We start from the raw sequence: 15,832 nt of genomic DNA, 5'->3' as shown, positions 1-15,832 counted from the left end.
TACATATTTTCTTCTATATTTTTCTGAGTAGTTATATATTGTATGTAATGGGGCATATTGTTTTGAAAATGGCTGGTTTTCACTTACTGTATTATCAATGAATATTCATCTTATCATTTATAATAGTGAAAATATCCTATTTTTATATACAGAATATTTTATGTACCACATGTGTATTCATTCTTTTTGCTCCAGAAAGACAATGACATTATCCTGCCTACCAGGGAACCTGACTTTAGTTGGAGGCAGCATAGAATAATAGTTTAGAGTAGTGGGCTTTGAATTCAGATAGATCTTGGCATTATTTCTGGATTTGCCACTTATAAGTGTTAACTTCCTCAAATGAAGAATGATGAAGTACATTAATTTGGAAAGGAGAGCTTTATTTCTCATAAAGGGTTGTAGCTTGCAGGGAGGCCATTCTAACAGGCTGGGAAGCATAGCCTTGGGCTAGAAGCCAGTAACAAGCCTTCGAGGGAGAGGCAAAGGAAATGGGAATTTATGCTGAATGAGGTGGCCAAATACATATGTTTAATAAGCTGCAGGAGGAGTAATGAATGCTTATGAAATGAGAAACATGTGCAGGCACACTGAACTTCATGTCACTCCATGGATCCCCTGTGCAAAAAAGGGCAGCATTAGCATGATCTGAGGGTGGAGTTTTCATCCCTCTGACATCAAAGGGTGAAGCAGAGGACATAAAAGCCCTTTCTGCATATCATCTGTAGACTGGCAAGAATCACTCCATGATCATTGGTCTCTTATTAGGAAGAAATGCTGGTTGGTTGTGGGGAAACCCCAAAATGGATTGGTAGCATTAGTTGGTTGGTTGATGTCAGTGGTGGAGTCTTTCAAAAGAGCCAGTTTCTGTTTAAATTTTAGGGAAGAAACCCTAATGGTGGTTAGTGAGGGGAGGAGGTATAACAAGGCATATCTGATCACTCATCCTGTGGTGGCTGGGGACTGAGCTTCCAAGGCTTCTCTGGGATTGCCTTTATTTTTATTTCTCAATTTATACAGTTGGGATATTTGTCCCCACCCAAATATCACGTTGAATTGTAATCTCCAATGCTAGAGGATGGGGCCTGGTGGGAGGTGTTTGGATCATGGGGGTGAATTCCTCATGGCTTGAAGCTGTCTTTGTGATAGTTCTTGTGAGAGCTGGTCATTTAAAAGTGTGTGGCACCTCCATCCCCACTCTCTCTCTCTCACTTGCTTCTGCTTTTGTCATGTGATGTGCCTGCTACTCTTTTACTTTCTGCCATTCTTGTAAACTTCCTAAGGCCTCCCCAGAAGCTGAGAAGATGCCAGCACCATGCTTCCAATAAAGCTTGCAGAACCATGAACTAACTGAACCTCTTTTCCTTATAAATTACCCAGTCTCAGGCATTTCTTTATAGCCATGCAAGAATTGCAGAACACAGAAAATTGGTATTGAAGAATGAGGAATTCTTATAAAGATATCTGTAAATGTGGAAGCAACTTTGGAACTGGGTAACAGGCAGAGGTTGGAAGAGTTTAGAAGGCTCAGAAGAAGAAAGAAAGAGGAGAAAAAGTTTGGAACTTCTTAGAGATGGGATAAATGATTGTAAACAAAATGCTGATAGTGATATGGATGGTGAAGTCCAGGCTGATGAGATCTGACAGCCGTGAGGAACTTATTGGAAACTGGAGCAAAGATCACACATGTTTTACCTTAGCAAAGAACTTGGATGCCTTCTGTTCATGCCCTAGGGATCTGTAGAAGTTTGAATTGAAGAGTGATAATGTAGGGTATCTGGGGGAAGAAATTTCTAAGCAGCAGAGTGTTCAAGATATGGCCTGACTGCTTCCAGCAACTGGTGCTAAAATGTGGGAGCAAAGAAGTGACCTAAAGTTGGAACTTAGAGTTAAACGGGAGGCAGATTGAGTTTGGAAAATTTACAGCCTGATCACATGGCAGAGAAAGTAAACACTTTTTAGGGAGAGGAATTCAGGCAGGCTCCAAGCAACCACTTGCTAGAGAAATCTGCATAACTAAAAAGAAACCAAGTGTTAATAGCCAAGACAATTGGAAAAAGATCTCAAAGACATTTCAGAGACTTTTATGGCAGTTCCTGCCGTTACAGGGCTAGAGGCCCAGGAGGAAAGAACAGTTTTGTGGGCCAGGCCCAGGGCCCCACTGCCATGCACAGCCTTGGGACACTGCTCCTCACAATCAGCTGCTCTGGCTCCAGTCGTGGCTCAAAAGGGCCCAGGTGCAGCTCAGGTTGCTACTTTGGAGAAAGCAAGCTGTAAGTCTTGGTGGCTTCCATGTGGTGTTAAGCTTACAGGTCCACAGATTGCAAGAGTGAAGAATGCTTGGTAGCCTCTGCCTAGATTTCACAGAATGTATGAGAAAACCTAAGTGCCCAGGTAGAAATCTGCTGCAGGGTCAAGGGAAATGTAGAGTTGGAGGCCCCAAAGAGAGTCCACAATGGGGCATTTTCTAGTGGAGTTAAGAGAAGGGGGCCACTGTTCTCCAGACCCCAGGATGGTGGATCGATTGGCAGCTTGCACCCTGTTACTGGAAAAGCTATAGGCACTGAACAACCTGTGAGAGCAGCCTTAGAGGCAGAACCCTGCAAATCCACAAAGTGGAGCTGCTCAAGGCTGTGGGAGTCATCCCTTTCCACCAGTGTGCCCTGGATGTAGGACATAGAGCCAAAGGAAATTATTTTGGAGCTTTAAGACTTAATGACCATCTTTCTGGGTTTTGGACTTGCACAGGGTCTGTTGTACCTTTCTTTTGGTACATTTCTCCCTGTTGGAATTGAGAAGTTTATCCAATGCCTATACTTCCATTGTATCTTGGAAGAAGTAACCAACTTGTTTTTAATTTTACAGGCTTGTAGGTGGAAGGGATTTGCCTTGTCTCAGATGAGACTTTGCACTTTTGAATTAACGCTGAAATGAGTTAAGACTTTGGAGGATTGTAGAGAAGGCATGATTGCATTTTGCAATGTGAGAAAGATAGGAGATTTTGGGGGAACTCCTGGCATAATTGCATTTTGCAATGTGATGTAAAATCCTAAGCCCCCTCTCCAACCATCCAAATGGATTCCCCCCTCTTGGCCAAGGGCATCCAAAGTTAACTTGAAAAATCTATTTCAGGTCATGATGAGAAGGAGGAGCCAGACATGCATCACTAATTATACCCACTTTCCTTTTGGAATTACTGATAGAACAGACTCTCGAGTCTGATAAGAAACATTTACAATTTATTCTCTCTGAAGCTTGTTACCTGGAGGCTTCATCTGAATAATAAAACCTTGGTCTCCACAACCCTTTATTGTAATGGAGACATTACTTTCTATTGATAATAACTCTTTCAACCAATTGCCAATTAGAAAATCTTTGCATATGTCTATTATTTGGAAGTCTCCACTTCCTATTGTATTACCTTTCCAGACCAAACCAATGTACATTATACATGTATCGATTAATGCTTTATGTCTCCCTAAAATGTATAAAACCAAATTGTGGCCCAACCACCTTGGGCACATGTTTTTGGGATCTCCTGAGGGCTTTGTCATAGGCTATTGTTCACTCATGTTTTGCTCAGAATAAACCTCTTCAAATGTTTTACAGAGTTTGACTCTTCATCAACAGTGAGAGCACATGAGATTTGAGAGGGGCTAGGGGCAGAATAATGTAGTTTGGATATTTGTCGCCACCCAAATCTCATGTTGAATTCTAATCCCCCATACTGGAGGTGGGGCCTGGTGGGAAGTGTTTTGATCATGTGAGAAGATACATCATGGCTTGGTGCTGTCTTCATAATAGTGAGTTCTTGGAGATCTGGTCATTTAAACATGTGAGGCATACACCCTGGACCCTTCTCTCTTGGTCCTGCTTTCATTCTTTGCCTTCTGCTATAATCAAAAGCTTCCTGGGGCTCCCCAGAAGCTGAGCAGATACCAGCACCATGCTTCCTGAAGAGTCTGCAGAACCATGAGCCAATTAAACTTTCTTTTCTTATAAGTTACCCAGTCACAAGTGTTTCTGTATAGTGATGTAAGAATGGCCTATACATCAACCTAAATAAAAAGAGAGAGGTTCTCTAAAAGTAAATGATACTTATTTGGGAGTAGGGCATTGCAATGGGATTACACATGCCCTAGTAAACTATGTGAGTATTCAGGGAAGTAAAATAAGACGAAGGGTTTTAAAGAGAAAACGAGGAGAATTATATAACTATTTTGAGATAATTATCCATGAACAAGGATTAATAACAGTCTGAGGTTGAACTGTCTGTTGCTGGGCAGATGTCCTTGCAGAAGTATATTTTTGTATGAAGTTATGACGGCCTTTGTGCAAGGTTGTGGTTTTTTGCAGTCTTTTGTGACAGTTTTTGTTATCAGCCACTTATGCATGAGAATTCTGTCTTCATGGCCACATCTATTTGTCAGGGTTATTTGACACAAATGAATTGATTTTTATTCTGACAACTTTCATATAAGCTATATGATTTTAGGGAATTCTCTTAACTTACCCCCAGTTTCACCAGCAATATGATATGTATAATAACTCTAACTTCACAGTGGTATTTTGAGAATTAAATTATATATAAAGTATGTAATGTTCTTAGCATAGGGCTCAACACAGAATAGTTCTGCAGTCACTGGTAAGTGCAATGACCATTCATTTATCAGTGCAATAACATTTACTGAATAGCTATAGAGTTTCAGTCACTGTGACAAATTCTTAGGCTAAGGATTTGGAATATAGCCCTATCCTTGCCTTGAAGAAGCTCCAGATAAGTAAAAACACAGTTACAGCACAAGGAGATAAGGGCAGCAACATTGAGGAATGCACAGGGAGACAGGAAGGAGATGGTGCATAGGCTTCTTAGGTGGCATGTCATATCAGGGACACAAGTATCATGCCCTCTTAGGCTTGTCTTTACTTTCTCTTTTCCTCATGCAGCAGAAGTGTAGTGTAACAAAAATCATATTCGGTCCTTGTTTCTGGTTCTGGAAATAGAACTTCTAAGCCTTTGGAATTTTCTGAGTGATAGGAGTGTCTTTTGTTACACAAAACAAGCAGTTTTTGATTATGCTTCAGTTTAGGCTAACGACTGATTTTGGGTGGGGATCCTAGACGGTCTCTGGATAGGTCCGGCTACCAGAAAGACCAAGTGATTAAAGAGTAGACACTTTCAGTTCCATCACCAAGTATTAGGAAGGAGGATAGAGCTGGAGATAAAGCTTTATAAAAACTCTTGAATGACAAGCTCTGATGTGATCCCAGGTTGGTGGACACATGGAGGTGTTGGGAGGGTGACATGCCCAGAGAAGGCATGGAAGGAAGCACCATATACACCTCCACCTCCATCTTTGCCTTATGCATCTCCGATTTGGCTATTCCTGAGCTGTATCCTTTACAATAAACCTGTAAAAAATAAGTATAAAATATTTCCTTGGGTTTTGTGAACCATTCTAGCAAATAATTGAACCCAAGGAGAGGGGGTGGTAGGAAGCCCCAATTTATAGTCAGTTGGTTAGAAGTAGAGGAGGTCAGGGCTTACAACTGGCATCTGAAGTTGGCGCAGTCTTGTGGAATAAGCCTTCAACTTGCGGGATTTGATGCTGACTTCAGTTAGTGTCAAAATCAATTGAGTTATTGGACGCTTAGTTGGTGTCCAGACAGTTGGAGAATTTCTTGGTATATATTTGGTATCTGAAGTGTTGTGTGAATGGAGGAAAAGGTTTTTACAGAAGAGGAAATCAGTTTCTTCTAGCACCATGAGCAAGGATGCCTGTGTCAGCTTCACAAACATGTCTCCTGTGTGCTTGCTCTGTAACTTGGAATATACCTTCTCCATTCCTAATATTTATCTTCTGGAGACATGTTCAAGGCCAAGAGAGATGCAGCCTTATGAAACCTGGGCCAGCCCGGGTTGGCCAATGGGCCATGAATGACCCAACAGAACAGTGCTTGTCAGATAGAAACTTCAGGTTGAGTATCTCTTATCCAAAATGCCTGAAACCAGAAGTGTTTCAGATTTCAGATTTTGGAATATTTGCATATACATATTGAGATATCATGAAGATGGGTCCCAAGTCTAAATATATAATTGTTATGTTTCATATATGAGAAAGGTAGTTTAATACGTTAAATAATTTTGTGCATGAAACAAAGTTTGTGTACATTGAACCATAAGAAAGCAAAGGAGTCTATCTTATCACCCATGTGGATGATCTGTAGTTGTCTGACATCACCGTCATTCCCGACTGAATTTATATGCTACCATAAGCAATCATTTTGTTACATTTATTCACCCATAGGTACTTAACATTAAAAAATGACAAGCTATTAATAGAGTGAACAATAATATGTTCAGGATAACTAAGCAGCACAGTAGCATCGCCGTAATACCTGGGTCTGCTGTTAGACCTCAGCAACGGCTGCCAAGCAGGCTTTCAGTCTCCACCTTCTATGCTGTGTTTTCACTTAAGTTACTGTGCATTGTATTTCATTTTTCTTTGGTGAGAAGAAAAATCTGAAGCAGCTGAGGGCCCAGGACATGGGTCACTTGGGATGAGGAGGCATTGTGTTGGATAGCATTTTAAAACTGTTTCCTCCAGGATCACTTGTTCATGATTTTTATCTTAGAAGATTCTCTTTGGTTTAAACCAGGCATCCCCAGACTTTACACAGGGGGCCAGTTCACTGTCCCTCAGACTGTTGGAGGGCCGCCACATACTGTGCTCCTCTCACTGACCACCAATGAAAGAGGTGCCCCTTCCTGAAGTGCAGTGGGGGGCCGGATAAATGGCCTCAGGGGGCCGCAGTTCGGGGACACCTGGTTTAAACTGACATGAATTTCTTGTTCTATTATGAACACATGCTGCTCTAGTTCTTCTAAAAGCCCATTATACATTTTCTCCATGTTGTCTACGGGCACTTTTTCTGCAGGGTTAGCAATGTCATCTTTGTCACTGTTAATAACCTTGATTTGCAATCACTTTTGCTATTTCACCATCTGTCAATGAATGAACAACTGTAACTGTATTATTAACTTTAAAAACTTCTTTGATATCCACTTCTTCCAGCTTGCTGATGGACACTGAAGGTATATTTTTTGCATATGTCAGCAGGTTAGACATCATTTTCTCCCCAGTTGACTTGCAGAATCCTTCAAAGTCACCACCTTGTTGATCATCTTCACTGAATGTAGTTGCAGGCCAGTGGTTTTGTTGGGCATACCCAACTGTGTCTTTAGTCACTGTGTTCCAAGTGTTGGCCATATCATATACGACATCCTTCCCACTAAACTCCTTTTGAAAACCTCTCACACCCGTGCCTCTCCTCATTGTTGCTAGCATGCTGTTCAAGAAAGTGTTTCAGTATTTACTCTTCATTGATGTAAGGATAACCTGATCACATGGCTGAATGAATGAAGTCACATTTGGAGGAAAATACATAGCATAGACATGATTTTTGATGGGACCTTCAGCTGGAGGATGAGCATAACAGTTGGCAAGAAAGAACAAAATCTTGCAGTCATCATCCAGTCTGGCTTCCCGGTAGTGAGTATAATAGTGAGAGAAGCCTAACATAGCTGACTCCATCTTGCTTCTGACCTCACAGGCTAACTGCCTTTGCTCATTCCTGCATGTAAGCCAAGCTAACTGTGGGAGGAATTACGTTTACAGTTTAACTTTAAAAGTAAATATGGCCGGATGTGGTGGCTCACACCTGTGATCCCAGCACTTTGGGAGGCTGAGGCAGGTGGATCACAAGGTCAAGTGATCAAGACCATCCTGGCCAACATGGTGAAACCCTGTCTCTACTAAAAAATACAAAAATTAGCTAGGTATGGTGACATGCACCTATAGTCCTGGCTACTTGGGAAGCTAAGGCAGGAGAATCGCTTGAACCTGGGAGGTGGAGGTTGCAGTAAGCCAGGATCGTGCCACTGCGCTCCAGCCTGGCAACAGAGTGAGACTTCATTAATCAATCAATCAATCAGTCAGTCAAGATGATAGCACACCCTTCTCAAAAATAACTCCTGAGGAGATAAGGAGGGTGCACCACAAGTAACAATGTTATTTAAAAAATTTATAAGAGCATTGTAATATGATCAAGAACAGAAGTTTCGCAAGCCCCTTGACTCTTGGATCTGCACCTAGGAGGAGTTCTGGTACATTCATCTAGAAATGACTGAGGGATGACACTTCTTTGGACAGGACCATTCTTAAACATACACCTTGTATGTTTTATAGCTGATGTGGCAGAAAGATGTACTCTACTGGGCCAGTTTTGGTTCATTCATGTGAGCTACCTAGAGCACTGTATTGACACAGATTCAAGGGCCATGTTCAGGCTCAGTGGGATAGGAGGTCATGCTTGCTCGGTGAGTCTTTCACAGGTACAGGAAGGGTCAATGCTTGCACCTATTAAAGAATGAGTAGGTAGAGAAGTATTTGTAGAGATTCTGTATATATTATAAAAAATCTTGTATCTAATATAGTTTTCTCATTTAAGCCCTCTGCTTAAAAATGAATTAACATATTTCATAGACAAAGGATTATTCCTATTAGTATATAAAGAACTTGTACAAATCAGTAAGAAAGACAACCTAACAGAAAAATGGTCAGAGTTACAGATAATTTACAGAAGAAAAAAGAGTACCGATAAATATTTGGAAAATTGTATACTGTAGTAACCAAGGAAATAAAAATTTAACAATGGATGAGATAGTGTTTTTTAAACCTATCAGATCTGCAAAAATCTAAAAAGAAAGCAAGCCCGGGATTGAACGGGATTGTGAGAAAATAGGGACAATCATATACTGTAGATGGATGTACCAATCAGTAGAGTCTTTATGGAGGGCGTTTTGGCCATACCTATTGAAATTCTAAATGAACATGTTTTCATCCAGAAATTCCAATTCCAGATTTTTGTTCTAGATAAATATTTATTCATATGCACAAATATGTATAAGGATACTCATTACAGAGTTGTTTGCACTTGTGAGAGTTAACCTAAATGTCCATCAAGTGGAAGTTGATTGAATAATTATACACTCACACACTGACACACACACACAGACACACACACACACACACACACACACACACACACACACACGATGGAAATTGACAACAGTTTAGAATAATGAGATAGATGTACACATGCCCAGACATGGGAAGATCCCTGAGATAGAAAATTATTTTGCATATTTTATATAGCATGTGACGCATACAAATACATATAATCTTATTATTAAAAATCCAAACAATGCATTCATATGTGCACTGTAAATATGAGAATGCGTTTTTTAAAAGTCTACATAGATAAAACATAAAAACATTATACGGTTACCTCTGGGGAGGAGGATGGCATTGGGGGTAAGAGGTGGAAGAGAAAGAAGAATTTATTTCTTTTACTCAATATATTTTTTTACTGTTTAAAATTTTAATCCTGAGAATGTGTTCTCAATTATTTTATAATAAAAAGTCAAGATGTGGGAGTATGTATCATTCTAGAAAAGTGCAGCTGGGGACGTATGCTGGGGCCAGTTGATGCAAGCCCTGTATCTCAGGCTCAAGGTTAAACTCATTCGGCGGGCAATGGGGAGCTATGGAAAGGTCTAAGAAGAGAAGAAAGGGATGAAGCCTACATTTCTGATGGCCGCCCCTGGCGGCAGCTAGAGAATGGGGGATGCAACAGGGTCACTACGTGTTTATCAAACAAATAGGTGAATGACTGATTGCTTATGGGGAAGTCTGAGTGTAAAGTCACAAGTTTCACCTCTGAGATGATTTGTCTCTCTCTTTCCAAATCAGTTCAGAGAATGCATTAGCAGCTTTGAAGTAAGTTTGAAAAATGAGGGCGCTAGATTGAATACAAGTCATGAACCGTCATCGTCTGCTTAGTATGATTATTCTCAGTAGCTGAGTCTTGACTCTTTGGTGAAGTTTGTCATAACCAATTTGTTGGTAATAATGAAGTAACAGTGTTTGCAAGCAGTATACTTAGGAAAAATGAGAGCAGCCCCGAGATTATGTTTATAGAAGTATTATCCCTGACGTGTGGTATTCTGATATGTTTTCTTCAGTGGAGGGGAAGGGATGGGCACCAGGCAGGGTGCTGGGGGAAATCAGACTTACGTGTCTTTCCTGTGACATTTATTGGACTGGGAGGAAATTTTCAGAGCCACTATCTTGAGGAAAGGATTATGGCCACCCTTATAGCTGAAGTACTATAGAATTGAGTATGTTATTTAAAACAGCTTTCCATTCATTCTATTCCCAGGTGAATTTCTAATCACTGACCCCGACACTCTGGTCACTTCCAAGTTGTTCACTTTGCCATTGGTATGCTGGTAAACCAGCTCACCAGGAAGAAAAAAAAAGCCTGGTTTGTAGTGTTTGCCAATTTCCATGATGTAAATTGCTCCCACCATGGCAGATTTCAAACCACCAATGGTTTAACAACTAGCTTACAAAATTCTTGAACATTTTACAGTCAGCTTTCTGTGAGCTGGTATGAGTTGCCCCAGTGCACCATTGCTTCTTGACCTGAAACGTCATTGCAATTGAAAACAAAACAAAACCCTGTGTTCTGGTCTAACTTAGGGAATGGCTTAGTGAAGAGGTATTATTAACTTACACCTCTGTCTCTCTCCTTTACTTTGTCAGGAACTCTTTCTTGATAGCATAGTAACCCAAGTGATAATAACCCCATTTTATGGAGGAGAAAGCTGAAATTCAGAAAGAAATAACTTGCTCAAGATTCTATGTGTCAGTATGTCTGGATGTAAATTCCCTCGGGAGGAATGGGCCTTCCCGAAGTTCCAATGCATCAGCTCCTCCGCGACAGACCCTTATGATCAAATAAAGCAGCTCAGGCACAGTCCTGTGTAGTTATAAGGAAAAGAGCATGACTTAAGTGTTTCCACAAAGATTTAATTCTCATAATACTTTTACCGTTTATGAAAACATAAGTGAAAAGTGATTGGTTAATTGTAAATGTAAGAGAAATGCTAGTTAACAACTACTTGTTAATGTTGACAATAATGTCATTCATCCTATGACAGTGGCCCTATGTCATAGGCAAGATGATCTCCAGGCTGGAAGTGAAGATGCCGAGGGCCTGAAAGGTTAATTCATTTACTCGGGGCCTGATAGCGTGTGAAGGGCTGATCCCAAGGGCTGGTTGCAACCCATATCTTCAAAAGCCCAGCATCTTCCACCACATTGCTTCTGTGTACATGTCCTTTCTTCTCTACTGGGCTATGACCCCGTGAGGGCCAAGATTCTCCTTTGTCTCTGATGTCTTTGCTCTTCACCAGCCAAAATGAGCTTTGATTTCCAGGAGGTAGTTTTTGGCCTGGTCTAGGTAACATGGTTAGCTAATGCAGTCATTCAGCTGATTCTCATACGAATCCCTTAGCTCTCTAAGGGAGAAATCCAAGTAGACCTTTTACATCAGATAAGGCACTTGGGAGATTGCAGCTAAGTAAGAAATTGTTGTTGACTGAGTTCTCCCTATCTGTGCAACTGAAAAAGCAGCCCAAGTTTTCTGTATAAAGTGGAGCTGAATCATGAGCTTTATAAAGAGGGCTGCACATCTGTCAGGTCACTGACATGAGATGTCTGCTTCTGAGTTCCCAGTCTACCCACAAAGGGTTCGCAGCCTCCATTCCCCACCACTCAGCTGGACTTGCACACACTTCGCCTTCTTGCCTGTACCTAGTTGTTTTGATTTCCTGGCTTCTCACTCCAAGACTTATTTTCTGCCTTGTGGTCAGTCTTTAATAACCTGCTGGGAAACAGAAGGAAGACCAGAGTGTAACGAAGGATGGGTAGGGTTGCGGGAGGTGAGCCTGAAGTGAGACGTATGGGCAATATGCATTGTGTACTGACTTGCGTTAACTTTTTCTGGTATGTGTCTCTTTGCAACAGTATGTTACATTCCTTGGGGACAGGAGCCAATTCCTGTTCCTTAGAATAAATAGCACAGTGAAAAAGTAAATATTTATTGAGTGAAAGCCAGTGAGGAGAGCTGGTGTGGCCTCGGGCAGGTCACTTGACTTGTCTGTACATCACTTTGATAATCTTAAAATAAAGGTAGGAATAAAAATACTCCAAAGTTGCGAGGTATAAAAAAGGGATGAGCAAACTGTTCCTGTAAAGGTTCAGAGAGCAAATACTTTAGGCTTTTCAGGCCATATGGTCTCTGTGGGACTACTCAACCCTACTGTTGTACCATAAAAGCAGACGCAGAACAGTGAGCACGGCTGTGTTCCAATAAAACTTTATTTATACAAACAAGCAGTGGGCTGATGCTGGTATAGAGAGAAGGACTTGAGAAATGAGATTAGACCCATGGGGGCTTGACTCCCACCTTGGACACTAAAGAATTGACTTCAGGCAAGTTCATTAATCTTTCTGATCCTGAGATTGTTTGGCCATAAAGACCACAATGATAATACTAACTTGCAGGAATGGTTGTGAGAACTGGATGAATATATATCTAGTACGTATCCTGGGGTCTGGTACAGGTAGACATTGCTGCTTTCATTATTATTTTCATTATTCTAGCTCTACTATTCAGGGAGTCTCTGAGTCTCAGAATCCCGCTGGTATTGTTTGTTTAGGCTTTCTGAGACGTAGGCTGACAGCTTCTAGGTGACATTTCCTTTGAGAAACAATAAACAATTTGAGCAGATTCCTTACCCAGGCTTGTGCCATGGGGATAGATAAAGAGAAGCTTTAGGAATAGCATTCTGGGTGGGCTGGTGGACCTTTACTTTTTAAAATGCCAACCTGGGTCAGGCACAGTGGCACACAATCCTAGAACTTGGGGAGGCAAAGTAGGGGGACCGCTGGAGGCCAGAAGTTTAAGACCAGCCTGGGCAACATAGCAAGACCCTGTCTCTCCCAAAAAAAAAATAAAATGCCAGCTTGGGCCCCACCTTCTGGTATTTTTTCTTTTTCAGGCAGCCTGTGTCCTCTGCTCTGAGCTTCAGTGAGCCCATCTAGGTTCCCTCCATGTGTTCTCCTGGTCTTTGCTCCCATCCTTTCCCGAGGCCTCCATCAGAAGACCTGGAACCTGGCCTCTTGGGTCACAGGAAACACAGGCCTGCAGGTCAGGTGCAGGTCATTGTCTGTCAGGGTTCAGGTGGCATAGTATAATTCAAGGCAAGTATAGGAAATAAAGCCAGGTTTTCTGAGACCTGGGGAGTGATGAGGAACTGATCACAGTAGCCCCAAGCATGGGTTGAGCAGGTTGCCCTGTTGTCAAATTGCCCAGGTGTCAATCCTGGCTCGCCACTTGTTACCTGCGGGACCCTGGGCAAGCACTAATTACCTAATGTGGAAAATGAAGACTATAATTATACCTATGACATAAGAGTGCAGGAAGGGTAAACTGGCTGTTTTTTCTAAGAAGCAGCTTGATGTCCAGCTGCTGAGGGGCTGCTCTGTGCCCTCTCTCCAGCATGCATACTTAGCGGCTTGCACAGGACCCCAAGTGTTGACTTCAGCTCTGGATTTTACATGACTGTGGCATTGCGAGACTGCATGGTTTGATTTCTCGGTAGCTCTTCTTAGCAGTCATTTAATTATTTCTTTCATTCATTCTTTATTCATTTACGTAGCTCTTCATTCCATATTAATTGGGCATCTACTTTGTGCCAGGCATTATGCTTCCTGCTCAGATTACAAATAAGACATGATGCTTGCCTCCAGGGAGTTGCTCATCTAGCAGGTAGTAGATAAGCAGACAACTGGAGTACAGTGGAAAAGTGTCTGCAATACAGACACGTGCATAGAGGAAGGGCAGGTGGCGAAGTCAGGGGAGGGTCTGCCAGGAAGTGGTACTTAGAATGCTTTTACTATGCAGGTGAGAGCAGTTGGGAAGGATGTTTCAAACAGAAAAGCATATACCAAGGCTTGAAGTGCTGTGCTTTGTTCAAGGCCTTTGCCATGAAAGGTTCAAGTAATTTGTGTGATTAGAACATAGGAGATAGGAGAGAGAGTCTGAGAGCAGTGGGGAAAGGTGGGGGTCAGATAACAAAAGGCCTTATAGACCCTACTAAGTGGATTAAATTCCATCTTTATTCCAAGGGCCATGGGGGAACCTTGAAAGACATAAGCAGGAAGTGAAAGGTCAGATGAGCTCGGGGGCTGCAGGAGAGGCTTCTGGAGACTTCCTCAACAAATTGGCTGTGTTGCCACTGCAGCCAGAAGCCCTCAGTGCATAGCAATGTTTTTTCCTTTTTGCATTATTTTTTGTTTTTTGGACAAATCCGTAAGAAAATGTCATTTACACTCTTAAGAGTGTTTTGCCCAGGGCAGAGCTGGACATCAGGCCCAACCTGCTGTACAGTGCCAGGTTGCTGTAGGAAGTGAGGTACTTGCCATGAACAGGTAATGGTCCCAGCTATTTTACAGAAAGCTCAGAACTTCAGACTTGAACTCTCTCAGGATGCGTTTTCCGTCTCCCAGTCCCAGGTAATTGCTCCCTGCACTGCATACCCTTTGTGGTTTGTTCAAGTTTTGGTTGACCTCCACCTGTTTCAGATGCAGGGAGATAATCCGTCTCCCTCGTCAGAGTCCTAACCTCTCTGGAAGAAGGCATGGGGCTTACCTCATCTTGTGCCCTCCCCGGCACGCTGTAGAGTTGCCTGCCCGAGGGAGATGCTTAATTAAGATGTTGTTTAAAATCTGATTTAAAAATTCCCTCCTCTACTGTTTGGGTGAGGAATTTAAGAGGGAGGGAGGAAGGGAACAAAGAAGGAAGAGAAGAAGGATGGAAGGAAAGAAGGAAGAAAGGAAGGGAAGAAGGACAGAAGGAAAGAAGGAAGGAAAGAAAAAAAAATGTTTTTCTTTTTTCTGGTATTTTTTTCTTCTTTTATTGAAGGCTCCCCTCTCTGGCAGCACTGCACCTGTATTGCTCGTTTCGTTGTCAGGAAAGGGATGGTTTCACCCTGTTTTCATAGATAAGAAAAATGAGGCTCAGAGAGGCCAAGGAACCTGCCCACATTTGTGAAACAAATTACTGTTCCATCTGAGTCTAGACTCAATTGTCTTTCTAGCACATGCCACATCTCCCTGGGCCTGAAGCTGCAGTGAGGACCCACGCTGCACTGAATCTATCAGCCTTGGGGTCTAGATCCTTATTTGGCCTCCGAATCTTTGACACGGGGCGCAGCTGCTTTCTTGGGGAGGCCACCAGGTACCCAGACACACACAACATAACGCCTTAGCCAAGGGAACACAGTGGAGACTCGCATTATGGATACATGAAACCCATGGGGCGGAGGAAGGAAGCATCTGATTTCTGAGGCCTTGTAGCTACAGGAAGGGCTGGTCCCTGGAGCTGTGGCCTTTGACAGACAATCCAGACACTGTCAGCCTGTTGCCTGGGAGAGAGAGCTGTGGGAATAAATAGCTCCACCTCACTCTCTCCCCATCCTCTAGTCTCTTGCTTGTCGCAGGACTATTACTGGTCCCAAATGGGAGTGAGAGCCAGGGAGCCTGCTAGTGGGTGCCAAGGTCAGTCACCTGGGGTGCAGAGCAGGATCAAGATGAGTGGAAAATGGATCTGGAAGGGAAAAGATGGTATAGCTAGACGGTATGGTACCCGGGGAAGTGGGGAAGCTCTGTCCTGGGACTTGTGAATGGAGAGGGCCCAGGACTCGGGTGTCTGCTAAGTGTGTGTGTTCCTGCAGCAACATTCGCTTTCACAGATGGCCTTCCCCTTGTGAGGTAAGTCTCCCTCTCCGAGGGCTTGCACAGGTAGAAGGGCATGTCAACCTGCTACTGAGTAAAATTGTTACTTCCCACCCAGGGGG

Source organism: Saimiri boliviensis, chromosome 17 (genome assembly GCF_048565385.1).
Source record: "Saimiri boliviensis isolate mSaiBol1 chromosome 17, mSaiBol1.pri, whole genome shotgun sequence".
NCBI lineage: Eukaryota > Metazoa > Chordata > Mammalia > Primates > Cebidae > Saimiri > Saimiri boliviensis.
Note: the sequence above shows the minus strand (reverse complement) of the source record.